Genomic DNA, 12,878 nt, shown 5'->3' on the forward strand with positions numbered 1-12,878 from the left:
CATAAAAAGTCAATTAAAAGTGTAAACCCTGTATAAAAAAACTGTCATTATTTACAAAATGACATTTCATGACAACATTTATAAAGAATCCTATGTCCTTTTTACGTGCACCCCTTCAAATAAAGTCTTACCAAATTTACTTCCTTGCAACCACATTGTTTTAAATAATATCACACCCTGGTTCACTTACACCTGCTTAGTTGTTTATGCTGTGGATTAATTTCACATTGAAACATTGTAAATAAAACATCAGCAAAACAAGAAGTGAACACTCACCTGATCCAGACTCTGCTCTGCTGCTGCATGGAGTCTGAACCGGTTCTGATCCAAACCTGACTAGAGCTGACACACCTGAGGCTCCGCATCCTTCCAGGTGACAATAAACACCTTTATTTTCATGTTTTCCTTTGTATGAGTTGAGCTGTAAAACTTTAGGTCAGATTTGAACTTTTTCAGGTTTTTCTCAGTTTTCTGCTCATTTCCAACCAACATTTTATTGCAGGAAATCATTTCAGGAAGGAACCAGAAGATTCAGGAGTCTGGGAGATGAGACTGTAACCGACCTGAACACTGAGGCCCCAGAGCGCCCCCTGCAGGATCTGCTGCACCATTAACCAGACAGAAGTGGCAGTTTTATACAAGTTATTATTCTAATTCAATAGCTGATGTAATTAATCGAGTTTTGATTGAAAAGATTGATTCTCATCTGTTTTATTAAAAAAACATCTTCAGTCTGAATACTGCAAAAATAAACTGCTGGCTAAAGTAGTAGCTTAAAGCTGAAATCAACTTGAGATGTTTCTGCTTTTACTAATTTAAGCTGTGAAACTAAATGTGAAAACGTAAAATACAGCAAAAATGGCATGGAGGATTAAAATGAAGGTTTAGTTATTATATGTGTACACAGTCAGCTGCATAAAAAATACACAAAGATTTTTTAAAAACTTTATTTGGTCGTTAAACATCCAGCAACTCACATTGCATTAGAAGAATTATGAAAATCAAACATGAACCAATCAGCACATTATCCCAGTGATTCTCTGAGGTTTGAATAAATCAGTAAAATCACAGTAAAGAGCCTGAAGTTCTCTAGAAAACTCAAAACATGAAATATGGAGTTAAAAAAGTAAAAACCAAAACAAACTGAGAGAAATTAAAGCTGAGAATCAATGATGACGTAAAACTTCAAGATTTAGCTTTTACAATGAACATAAAATATATAAAATCTTTTTTTTCCAGGTTCCACATGTTCCTGAAAACTGCTCTAAGATCAGAGTTTCTGTAGGACATCCAGTTCTAAACTGGTTAAACTGGTTTCTCTGATGGAAGCTGAAGTTTCTCTGCAGTTTCCAGTAAAGCATCTTTTTATCTGTGGAGCTTTGAGGAACATTTTCATGTCAGCAGAAGGAAGAAGCAGCAGAGAAAAGAGGTTTGAAGTGTCTTTCATGGCTTCAAAGCTGAACTGAAAATGATTCCCATGTTTCCATTCTCAGACCATTTCTGGTTCCAGGATGAAAATGAATCAGAGAGAAAAAAGATCAACTTTCCAGTTGAATCCAGTTCAGATCAAAACTTCATGAAGCCTCTAAATGGAGCCCAGTCTGAATTGGATCTTTATTGATCCAAAGAGACAAACAATATCAGACACTAAATGACAGACACGAGAAAATAAACGGGAGGAAAACCTTAGAGGTCAGAGGTCATCATCATGATCCAGTCAGAGTCTCTTTAGACTCAAACTGCTGCAGCTTCAACCTCTGAGGATCAGCAGGACACTGAGACCATTTTCTACTTCACAGAGATCAGAACCTGCAGAGAGAAGAAGGAAGGAGAGAGCAGATCAGTGAGTGTTTCCAGCCTCTCTCCAGCAGCAGTCAGTGACGCAGCACATCCACTAGATGGTTGCCAGGCTGCAGTCAGACTGATCTCAGAGCTGTGACCAAGATGAACCCGATCAGTTGTTTCCTGTTGAACTGAGAGAACAAGCAGATCTGAGATCAGATCTGCTGCTGCCACAGTTTGATGGATGAGGACCACTGTCTCTAGACATGTTGGACGGCTGGACGCTGGAGTCCAGCTGGACTTCCTGGAGACATGGACACAGCAACAACACTCATCTTCACATCAACACAAACACAGGAACACAGCAAGCTGCTGCTCCTCTGATTGGCTGATTGCTGTCTCTGTGTCCAATCAGGAAGCCTGAACCATTCTCCTCCCACTGAGAAGCTGCAGCTTTACTGGGAACACTGGATCTTTACTTTGATGCTAACTGGGTTTAGTTCAATATGCTGACAGCAGCTGGACTCACTACAAACATTTACTTACATTAAAGTCTTTACAAGATTCTTCAGCTGCTGAACATCTGAATCCTTCAGGTTGTGTCCTCTCAGGTCCAGTCTTGTCAGACGGGTCGGGTTGGACTTCAGAGTTGAGGCCAAATAATCACAGCTGATCTTTGACAAACTGCAGTCATACAATCTGAATAAAGAATAAAAGATGTGAGCTGAAGCCAACATGATGCAGGTTAACCAGTCCAACAGAACCAGTTAAAGATTCTCATGAATATTAATGCCAACAAGCTGCTGCTTCAATAAAGACCTGCTGACTTCAGAACCAGAACCAGAACCAGAACCTGGTACTGGGTCATGTTGTGTTGGAGGATTTTAGTCAGTAAAATCATTCCAGGTTCTGATCAAAGTGTTGAAGCATCAATCATTGATTTGTTCCTGTCAGATTCCAGGAATTCACTTTTCTAGACTGGGTTGAATGACCTTTGACCTGCTTCACATGAGGGGGATTTCTACACACTGGGGGTCCGAATGCTGTCCTGTTCTGACCTCAGATCAGCAGGTCCAACTCAGTTACACAGAGGGACAAAATTAAACTCTGGATCCAAGTCCAGGAACAAACTCAGAAAATATTTATTAGAACAGAAGAAATTAATTTGATTTATGATCAATTATATATAATTATTCACAGAATTATCAATAATTATAGAATTAAAATACTTCAATGTCTCCAGTCTGCAGCCTTCAGTCTGTAGAAAACCACAGAGCTTCTTCACTCCAGAAACTTCCAGGTTTGTTCTGCTCAGGTTCAGTCTTGTCAGATGGGTCGGGTTGGACTTCAGAGCTGAGAACAGAGAAGTCCAGCTGGTCTCTGACAAACTGCAGCCCCACAATCTGAATAAAGAATAAAAGATGTGAGCTGAAGCCAACAGGATGCAGGTTAAAACTGAAACATGAACAAATCAATAATAAAAATGTAGAAAATTAATTTCCCTGAATGTAAAAGAAACATGATGAACTGATTCTAACATCTGATTCAGTCAAACTGGTTTAAAGAGTCCAAACCAGCAGAACCAGAACATTTGATCAAAAAATAAACTCAAAGTTTTCTATCAGCCTGGATGAGTTGAGCTATTTCTGCTGGTTCCTGATCATCAGCTGGAGACCCGACTTGGTAACTGGATCAGAACCACTCAGTTTCTTCATTAATGGCCTTGGGTTCTTATTAAAGCTGCTGAAAGCCAATGGAGGCCATTATTTCCTAAGGAGATGTGACCTGATGAAGCATCATCACAGAGACGAGGCTCCAACCGACTGACAGCTGTCAGACTGAAGAGGACGGTTCCTCTCTGACCCGGCCCAACAGAACCACAGCTTCAGGACAAAGCTGAGGAACCTGCTGCTGCTGCAAACCTCACTTTCATTCATTTCATCTAGATTTGCTTTTCTACAATCAGTCATTTCTTAGATTTGCTCATTAATGATGATTTGAACTTGTCAGTGTTTGTGGCTCGACTCTGGAGGAACAACATTTCATTCTGGATGTAAAGATGAGAATCAGAAATGAGAAATAAAACAATCTGAATCTTTACCAAACTGAAACATCTCCATCATTAATTTACATCATTTGAATTATTTTACTCATTTTGTTCATCAGTAAAAAACATTTTAAAGTAAAAAACTGAAAAACAAAGTTCAATAATCTCAAAGTCTGAAATAAGAAAAAAAATAATATATAAGGTAAAAAGTTTTAGAGATTTTATTCTGACATTTAAACAGGTTGTTATGAAATAAAATATATTAGAATAAAAGCATTAATTAAACTAATGTTTAAAGTATAAATGAAGGATTTTATTGTATAAATAGAGAAAACAAACCTCAGCTCCTTCACTTTACTGACTGAACTCTCCAGGATCTCAAGCAGAGGCTTCAGATCAGAGTCTCCACCTTCATCTATGTTGATCCAACTTATTTCCAGTTCAGTCAGATCTGGGTTGGACTTCAGAGCCGAGGCCAAAACTTCACAATCAGCCTTATCAAGCCAACAGCCACCAAGTCTGTGATTAGAGAAGAAATAAATTCAGTTCTAATGAAATCAATCTGGATCATAAACAGACTAAAATATAATAACAGTGATGTCATCATCTGATCAACTTCTGATCTTCAATTTACTGAGTTTGACCCCACAGAGAATCTGTGCAGTTCCTGGTTAAAGTCCAGGTTCTGGTTCTGGTTCTGGTCCAGGCTTCATGTCCTCAGACCTTCAGCTGCAGTCAGATGTTGAAGATCTTCTATCATCTGTGAAGGAAAGTTCAGTTTTCTCTGCAGCATCTGATGGAGCTGCAGCATCAGAGCCTCAAAGGAGCTGAAGCAGCTGATGAAGAGGCTGACTGAGCTGATGAAGGAAACTACTGGAGATGATGGAGAGGAGGAGGAACTGCTCACAGCTCGGACTTGGACTAGACCAGTGTTTCTCAATTCCGGTCCTCAGGCCCCCCTGCCCTGCATGTTTTAGGTGTTTCCCTTCTGCTACACACCTGGATTGAATCTATGGGTGATCAACAGGTTTCTGCAGCACTTGATGGTCATGCAATCATTTGAATCAGCTGTTCTGGAATAGAGGCACATCTAAAACATGCAGAGCAGGGGGGCCTGAGGACTGGAATTGAGAAGCACTGGACTAGACCGTGTGGCTCAGAGGAACAAAGGTTTGGATGTTAGAAGAAATTGTTGCTATACTCCTAAAGAGCTGAAGACCAAAACAGAGCGTTTGGGTCCAGCAGCATTTTTCATAGTGAAGCAGTGAAAGTTCTCCAGTAACTAGAAGAGGCTGGGATGTCTAAAGAGTTGAAGCTCATGTCTCTCCAGGTCTTCATGGCTAACAGCTTCAACAAAAGCTGCAGATGAAGAGTTGATGAGGAAAATGGTTCCAGCTCTGGAAGCAGAGTTCTCAGAGCTTTGGGAGGATCTGACAGAAACTAGGACTTTTTCTGGAGCCAGACAACAATCACCACATTTTGCTCTCATTTACAAACTCAGAGGAAACTAGTGGGAGGAGGAAAAGTTGGTTCACTAAGTTTCTAACTGGTTTCCATGACAACAGCAGCAATTATTGGGGTTATTGTAAAGTGTCCATCAAACCTAAACAGTGATTTTATAATTTAAAAAAAAGAAAAAACAAAGATCCTAAAAGGAGTAGCGGCTCAATGAGTGAAGAGGAGTTTAAAGTGTAAAAGTCTCTCTGGCTGATTGGATCTTTCAGACAAAATAGATTTTTTTCTAGAGTTCAGGGTTTTCTATTCATTTAAACATGAAAACTGACAAAAAGATAAATATTTTTTAAAATGCCTCTCCTTGGGCTGCCACCTTATCGTGGTGGAGGGTTTTGAGTGCCCCAATGATCCTAGGAGCTATGTTGTCTGGGGCTTCATGCCCCTGATAGGGTCACCCAAGGCAGACAGGTCCTAGGTGAGGGACCAGACAAAGCGAAGCCCGAAGACCCCAATGACGGATAAAAACATTGGACTTGGCGTTCCCTCGCCCGGACGCGGGTCACCGGGGCCCCACTCTGGAGCCAGGCCTGGAGGGGGGGCACGATGGCGAGCGTCTGGTGGCCGGTCTTTTACCCATGGAGCCCGGCCGGGCTCAGCCCGAAGAGGAAACATGGGTCCCCCCTCCCATGGGCCCACCACCTGTGAGAGGGGCCAAAGGGGTCGGGTGCAGTGTGGGATGGGTGGCGACAGAGGGAGGGGACCCTGGCGGTCCGATCCTCGGTTGCAGAAGCTGGCTCTTGGGACGTGGAATGTCACCTCTCTGGTGTGTGAGGTCGAGAGGTTCCGGCTAGAAATAGTGGGTCTCATCTCGACGCATGGCTCTGGTTCTGGAACCACCCTCCTTGAGAGGGGCTGGACATACTTCCACTCTGGAGTTGCCCAAGGTGAGAGGCGTCGGGCAGGAGTGGGCATACTTGTTGCTCCCCATCTCGGCGCCTGTACGTTGGGGTTTACCCCGGTGAACGAGAGGGTAGCCTCCCTCCGCCTACGGGTGGGGGGATGGGTCCTGACTGTAGTTTGTGCTTACGGGCCGAACGACAGTTCAGATTACCCACCCTTTTTGGAGTCCTTAGAGGGGGTACTGGAGAGTGCTCCTCCTGGGGACTCCGTTGTTCTGCTGGGGGACTTCAACGCTCACGTGGGCAATGACAGTGAGACCTGGAGGGGCGTGGTTGGGAGGAACGGCCCCCCCGATCTGAACTCGAATGGTGTTCTGTTGTTGGACTTCTGTGCTCGTCATGGATTGTCCATATTGAACACCATGTTCAGGCATAAGGGTGTTCATATGTGCACTTGGCACCAGGACACCCTAGGCCGCAGTTCGATGATCGACTTTGTCATTGTTTCATCGGATCTGCGGCCGTATGTCTTGGACACTCGGGTGAAGAGAGGTGCGGAGCTGTCCACTGACCACTACCTGGTGGTGAGTTGGCTCCGGTGGTGGGGGAGGAAGCCGGTCAGACCTGGCAGGCCCAAACGTGTTGTGAGGGTCTGCTGGGAACGTCTGGCGGAATCCCCTGTGAGACGGAGCTTTAACTCCCATCTCCGGCAAAACTTCGAACACGTCCCGGGGGAGGTGGGGGACATGGAGTCTGAGTGGACCGTGTTCCGTGCCTCCATTGTCGAGGCGGCTGGTCGGAGCTGTGGCCGCAAGGTTGTCGGTGCCTGTCGCGGCGCCAACCCTCAAACCCGTTGGTGGACACCTTCGGTGAGGGATGCCGTCAGGCTGAAGAAAGAGTCCTACCAGGCCTTTTTGGCCTGTGGGACTCCGGAAGCAGCTGATGGGTACCGGCAGGCGAAGCGGCATGTGGCTCGGGTGGTTGCTGAGGCAAAAACTCGGGTGTGGGAGGAGTTTGGAGAGGCCATGGAGAAAGACTTCCGTACGGCTTCGAACCGATTCTGGTCCACCATCCGGCATCTCGGGGGGGGAAGCAGTACGGCACCAACACTGTTTATAGTGGGGATGGTGTGCTGTTGACCTCTACTCGGGACGTTGTGGGCCGGTGGGCAGAGTACTTCGAAGACCTCCTCAATCCCACCAACATGCCTTCTATTGAAGAAGCTGAGCCTGGGGACTCTGGGTTGGGCTCTTCAATCTCTGGGGACGAGGTCGCCGAGGTGGTTGAGAAGCTCCTCGGTGGCAAGGCTCCGGGGGTGGATGAGATCCGCCCGGAGTTCCTTAAGGCTCTGGATGTTGTAGGGTTGTGTTGGCTGACACGACTCTGCAATATTGCATGGACATCAGGGGCAGTTCCCCTGGATTGGCAGACCAGGGTGGTGGTCCCCCTGTTCAAAAAGGGGGACCGGAGGGTCTGCTCCAATTATAGAGGGGTCACACTCTTAAGCCTCCCTGGCAAGGTCTATTCAGGGGTCCTGGAGAGGAGAGTCCGTCGGATAGTCGAATCTCGGATTCAGGAAGAGCAGTGGGGTTTTCGTCCTGGTCGTGGAACACTGGACCAGCTCTACACCCTGCAGGGCCCTGGAGGGTGCATGGGAGTTCGCCCAACCAGTCTACATGTGTTTTGTGGACTTGGAGAAGGCGTTCGACCGTGACCCTTGGGGAGCCCTGTCGGGGGTTCTCCGGGAGTATGGGGTACCGGGCCCATTGATACGGGCTGTCAGGTCCCTGTATGACCGGTGTCAGAGTCTGGTCCGCATTGCCGGCAGTAAGTCGGGCTCGTTTCCGGTGAGAGTTGGACTCCGCCAGGGCTGCCCTTTGTCACCGATTCTGTTCATTACTTTCATGGACAGAATTTCTAGGCGCAGCCAAGGTGTTGAGGGGATCTGATTTGGTGGCCTTAGGATCTCGTCTCTGCTTTTTGCAGATGATGTGGTCCTACTGGCCTCATCAGGTCATGATCTGCAGCTCTCGCTGGAGCGGTTCGCAGCCAAGTGTGAAGTAGCCGGGATGGGGATCAGTGCCTCCAAATCCAAGGCCATGGTCTTGAGCCGGAAAAGGGTAGAGTGCCTTCTCCGGGTCAAGGGGGGTGTCCTGCCCCAGGTGGAGGAGTTCAAGTATCTCGGGATCTTGTTCACGAATGGGGGAAGAAGGGAGCGGGAGATCGACAGGCGGATTGGCACAGCGTCTGCCGTCAAGCGGGCGCTGTACCGGTCCGTCGTGGTGAAGAGAGAGCTGAGCCAAAAAGCGAAGCTCTCGATTTACCGGTCGATCTACGTTCCCACCCTCATCTATGGTCATGAGCTTTGGGTCGTGACCGAAAGAACGAGATCGCGGATACAAGCAGCCGAAATGGGTTTTCTCCGTAGGGTGGCTGGGCTCTCCCTCAGAGATAGGGTGAGAAGCTCAGTCATCCGGGAGGGACTCAGAGTAGAGCCGCTGCTCCTTCACATCGAGAGGAGCCAGTTGAGGTGGCTCGGGCATCTGGTCAGGATGCCTCCTGGACGCCTCCCTGGTGAGGTGTTCCGGGCACGTCCCACCGGGAGGAGGCCCCGGGGAAGACCCAGGACACGCTGGAGGGACTATGTCTCTCGGCTGGCCTGGGAACGCCTCGGGATTCCCCCGGAAGAGCTGGAAGACAGAAGTGGCCGGGGAGAGGGAAGTCTGGGCCTCCCTTCTGAAGCTGCTACCCCTGCGACCCGACCTCGGATAAGCGGAAGAAGATAGATGGATGGATGGATGGTTGGATGGATGGATGGATGGATGGATGGATTTTTAAAATGATCAAAATGTCTAAAACCAAAAGCTGCAGCTGTCCTGGATGAGCTGAATGTTTAGATGGTTGAATGGCTGAAATAGTCCAGAGGATGAAGGAAGAAGTTAAAGACCAAAAACATCCAGAAGCAACTTGAAGAAGAAGAAGAAGAAACAGGAGGACAATAGAGCTGAATCAGCATTCACACAATGAAAACATCTGGACTCACCGAGCCTTTCTGCAGTTCCTCACAGCTGGAACCAGTCTCTGTCGTCCATAATGTGATGTGTTGTACTTCTCCAGGTCCAACTCATCCAGAACCTCTGACATCTGCAGCATGAAGGCCAGAGCTGAACAGTCAGTCACTGAGAGCTGCTTCCCTGAATCCAGCAGCCGTTGGATCTCCTGATAAAATGAGACATCGTTCATCTCCACCAGACAGTAGAAGATGTTGATGCTTCTGTAAGGAGAGATTCTATCATTGTTCATCTCCTTCAGGTTGGTGATGATTCTCTGGATGGTTTCTGGACTGTTCTCTGTCTGACCCAGCAGATCTTCTAAGAGTCTCTGGTTGGACTCCACAGTGAGACCATGAAGGAAGCGGACAAACAGGTCCAGGTGGCCATTTTTACTGCTGAGGGATTTCTCCATGACTTTCTTCATGAACTCATCTACAGATGTTTCTCTGTATTTTTCTCCCAGGAACGTCTTGATCACCTCTGACTTCCTGCTGGTGAAACAGTGGAGCATGTAGACTGCAGCCAGAAACTCCTGGATGCTCAGATGAACAAAGGAGTAGACGGAGATGTCGCACGTCCCTCTCTCTCTTTTAAACATTTCAGTGAACACTCCTGAGAACAACGCAGCATCTTTGATGTTGATGCCGCACTTTTTGAGCTCTTCGTCATAGAAGATCAGGTTTCCCTCCAGCAGCTGCTCAAAAGCCAGTTTTCCTAGAGACTCAATCAGCTTCTTGTTCTCTGGACTCCAGATTGATCTTGTCTTTTTTCCTCCATCATACTTTTCCTTCTTGATTGCGAAGTTAACCTTCAGGAATGCTATGTACATCTCAGTCAGAGTCTTTGGCAGTTTTTCTCCCTCTCTGGTCTTCATCACATCCTCCAGAACTTTAGCAGTGATCCAGCAGAAAACTGGGATGTGACACATGATGTGGAGACTTTTTGATTTCTGGATGTAGGAGATGATCCTGCTGGCCTTCTCTTCATCATCTCTGAATCTCTTCCTGAAGTACTCCTTCTTCTGGGGGTCAGTGAACCCTCTGACCTCTGTTGCCATGCCAACACACTCAGCAGGGATCTGATTGGCTGCTGCAGGTCGTGTGGTTATCCAGAGGAGAGCAGAGGGAAGCAGTTTCCTCCTGATGAGGTTTGTCACCAGAACATCCACTGAGCTGGACTCTGTAACATCAGTCAGGATCGGATTGTTCTTGAAGTCCAGAGTAAATCGACTTTCATCCAGACCATCAAAGATGAACAGAACCTGGAACGTTTCAAAGCTGCTGATTTCTTTGGTTTTAGAAAATAATTTATGAATCAGTCCTAATAAGCTGAACTTTTCTTCTTTCAACATATTCAGCTCTCTGAAAGTGAATGGAAATATGAAATCAATGTTCTGGTTGGTTTTGCCTTCAGCCCAGTCCAGAGTGAACTTCTGTGTTAACAGTGTTTTCCCAATGCCAGCCACTCCCATGGTCATCACTGTTCTGATTGGTTGATCTCTTCCAGGTGGGACTTTAAAGATGTCTTCTCTTCTGATTGTTTCTTGTTTCCTGGATGCTGTTTCAATCTGTCTGACCTCATGTTCCTGGTTGACCTCTCTAGTTAACCCCTCTGTGATGTGGAGCTCTGTGTAGATCTGGTTCAGAACGGTTTTATTTCCAGCTTCAGCGACGCCTTCAGAGAGACTCTGGAACTTCTTCTTCAGAGACGCTTTATGGTCACTCTGACACCGAATATCAAAACCTGAAGAAAGAGACAAAGACAGGAGAGGAGACACTTCAGCTGAACATAAGGAAAACAATAATTTTTTGATATTCTCAGAGACAATTTGTGCATCAGCTTTAATGGATGAGAAAAAAGTAAATCAATAAATAAAAAGCCCAAATTTTATAAAAACTCTGCATGGTAAGAATAACGAAAGTCATGACTGTAACTACTGTTCTATGAATCCCAGATGACCGCCAGAGGCGGTGCTTAAAGCACTGAATGATCTCTCTTGCACAGGTCGAGAATCTTATACCAACATGGTCACATGTGACCCCCGGTGACAACAGTAAGTCTATATAGTCACGTGACAATGACAGCTCAGTCCCTTAATCTTCTCGTGAAACACGATGATTCTGAGGGACCGAGCGCTCTGGCGGTCATCCGGGATTCATAGAACCGTAGTTACAGTCAAAACTTTTGTTCTATTTCATCCCTACTGACCGCCAGAGGCGGTGATTAAAGCACTGGGTGACGATTACCGACAGAGTCCTGAGAAATCACACACAGAAAAGAAACAACCCCGAAAACATGTGTGAAGGAAAAATTTAGTAGACAAGTTTAAATAAATTTGAATGTATACTTTATGATGTTTTTATTAAAGGTTTGCACTCAGTTGCAGCTCAACAGGACATATGCTTTTCTGACCCTCCTCAAATAAGTGAAGACCAGGGTGTTCAGCAGTTAGAAATGTGAAGACATGGCTAAGGTGATAAGCGTAGATTGTAGAAATTCAGTTTCTAGTACCTGTTTAGAAATCAGCAGAGAGGCCTTCTTGGAGAAACGCCTTACATTGAGCTGTGAATGTGTATGCAACTCTGCTCCACTGAAACTTACAGATAAGTACCATATAGATTTTTACCTGACACTTGAGCCAGGGGGTGTGACTAAGTAATGTGTGATGTATCCTATGTAAATGAGGGGACGTTCAGCCCCAAGTCAGAACTCATCCGATTCTCACTGAGATGTGAGCTTTGTATGTTTTCTCCATTTGCAAATGTTAATTAAAGCTGTGTTTGTTCTCTTTTAAAGCTGAAGTTTGGTCTCGAATTTTGTGCAACTTAACAATTGGCGTCACGAACAGGATACTTCGCTGAGCCGTCCACCTGGTGAACCCCAGGAAAGAAAGGCTGATCACCTGACCTCCACCTCCGCTTAAAAGTGTTGTCTGAGAGTGAGAGGAACTCTCCGGGCTCCACCAGGTTGGATCGTCCACGACAGGACAAAGATAATACGAGACCAAGGGAGAACAAAACCACTGCTTAAGGTAAAAATATTGTTTCTAATTCCTGGGCGTAGGATTAGAAAAAGAGTTGTTTCTAGGCTTAGAACAACCAGAAGACTGTACCTGGGCGTAGGACAGTTATAGTAAAAGTAAAAGAAAACTGTACCTGGGCGTAGGACAGTTATAGTAAAAGTTAAAGAAAGCTGTACCTGGGCGTAGGACAGTTATAGTAAAAGTTAAAGAAAGCTGTACCTGGGCGTAGGACAGTTAGAGTAAAAGTTAAAGAAAGCTGTACCTGGGCGTAGGACAGTTAGAGTAAAAGTTAGATTAAAAAAAAAAATTATATATATATATATATATATATATATATATATATAAAAAAAAAAAAAAAGAAAAAAAAAAAGCTTGTACAAGGTTAAAATAAAATAGGAAAATGGGTTCATTTTTTAGCAAAGGACACTCTGAGGAAGATTACATACCCCATGGACCTGAAGTTGACTTTATGACCAGAACTCATGGCATGGCCTGCTGTAAACACCTAGTCATTTGGCACCACAAATTTGGATTCCCTAGAAATGGCTCTCTTGATCCAGAAGCTATTGAAAGTTTGGAAAAACAGCTCCTGGGGCAAAAGGCAAAACTATTAAAGGCTT

Source organism: Xiphophorus hellerii, chromosome 24 (genome assembly GCF_003331165.1).
Source record: "Xiphophorus hellerii strain 12219 chromosome 24, Xiphophorus_hellerii-4.1, whole genome shotgun sequence".
NCBI lineage: Eukaryota > Metazoa > Chordata > Actinopteri > Cyprinodontiformes > Poeciliidae > Xiphophorus > Xiphophorus hellerii.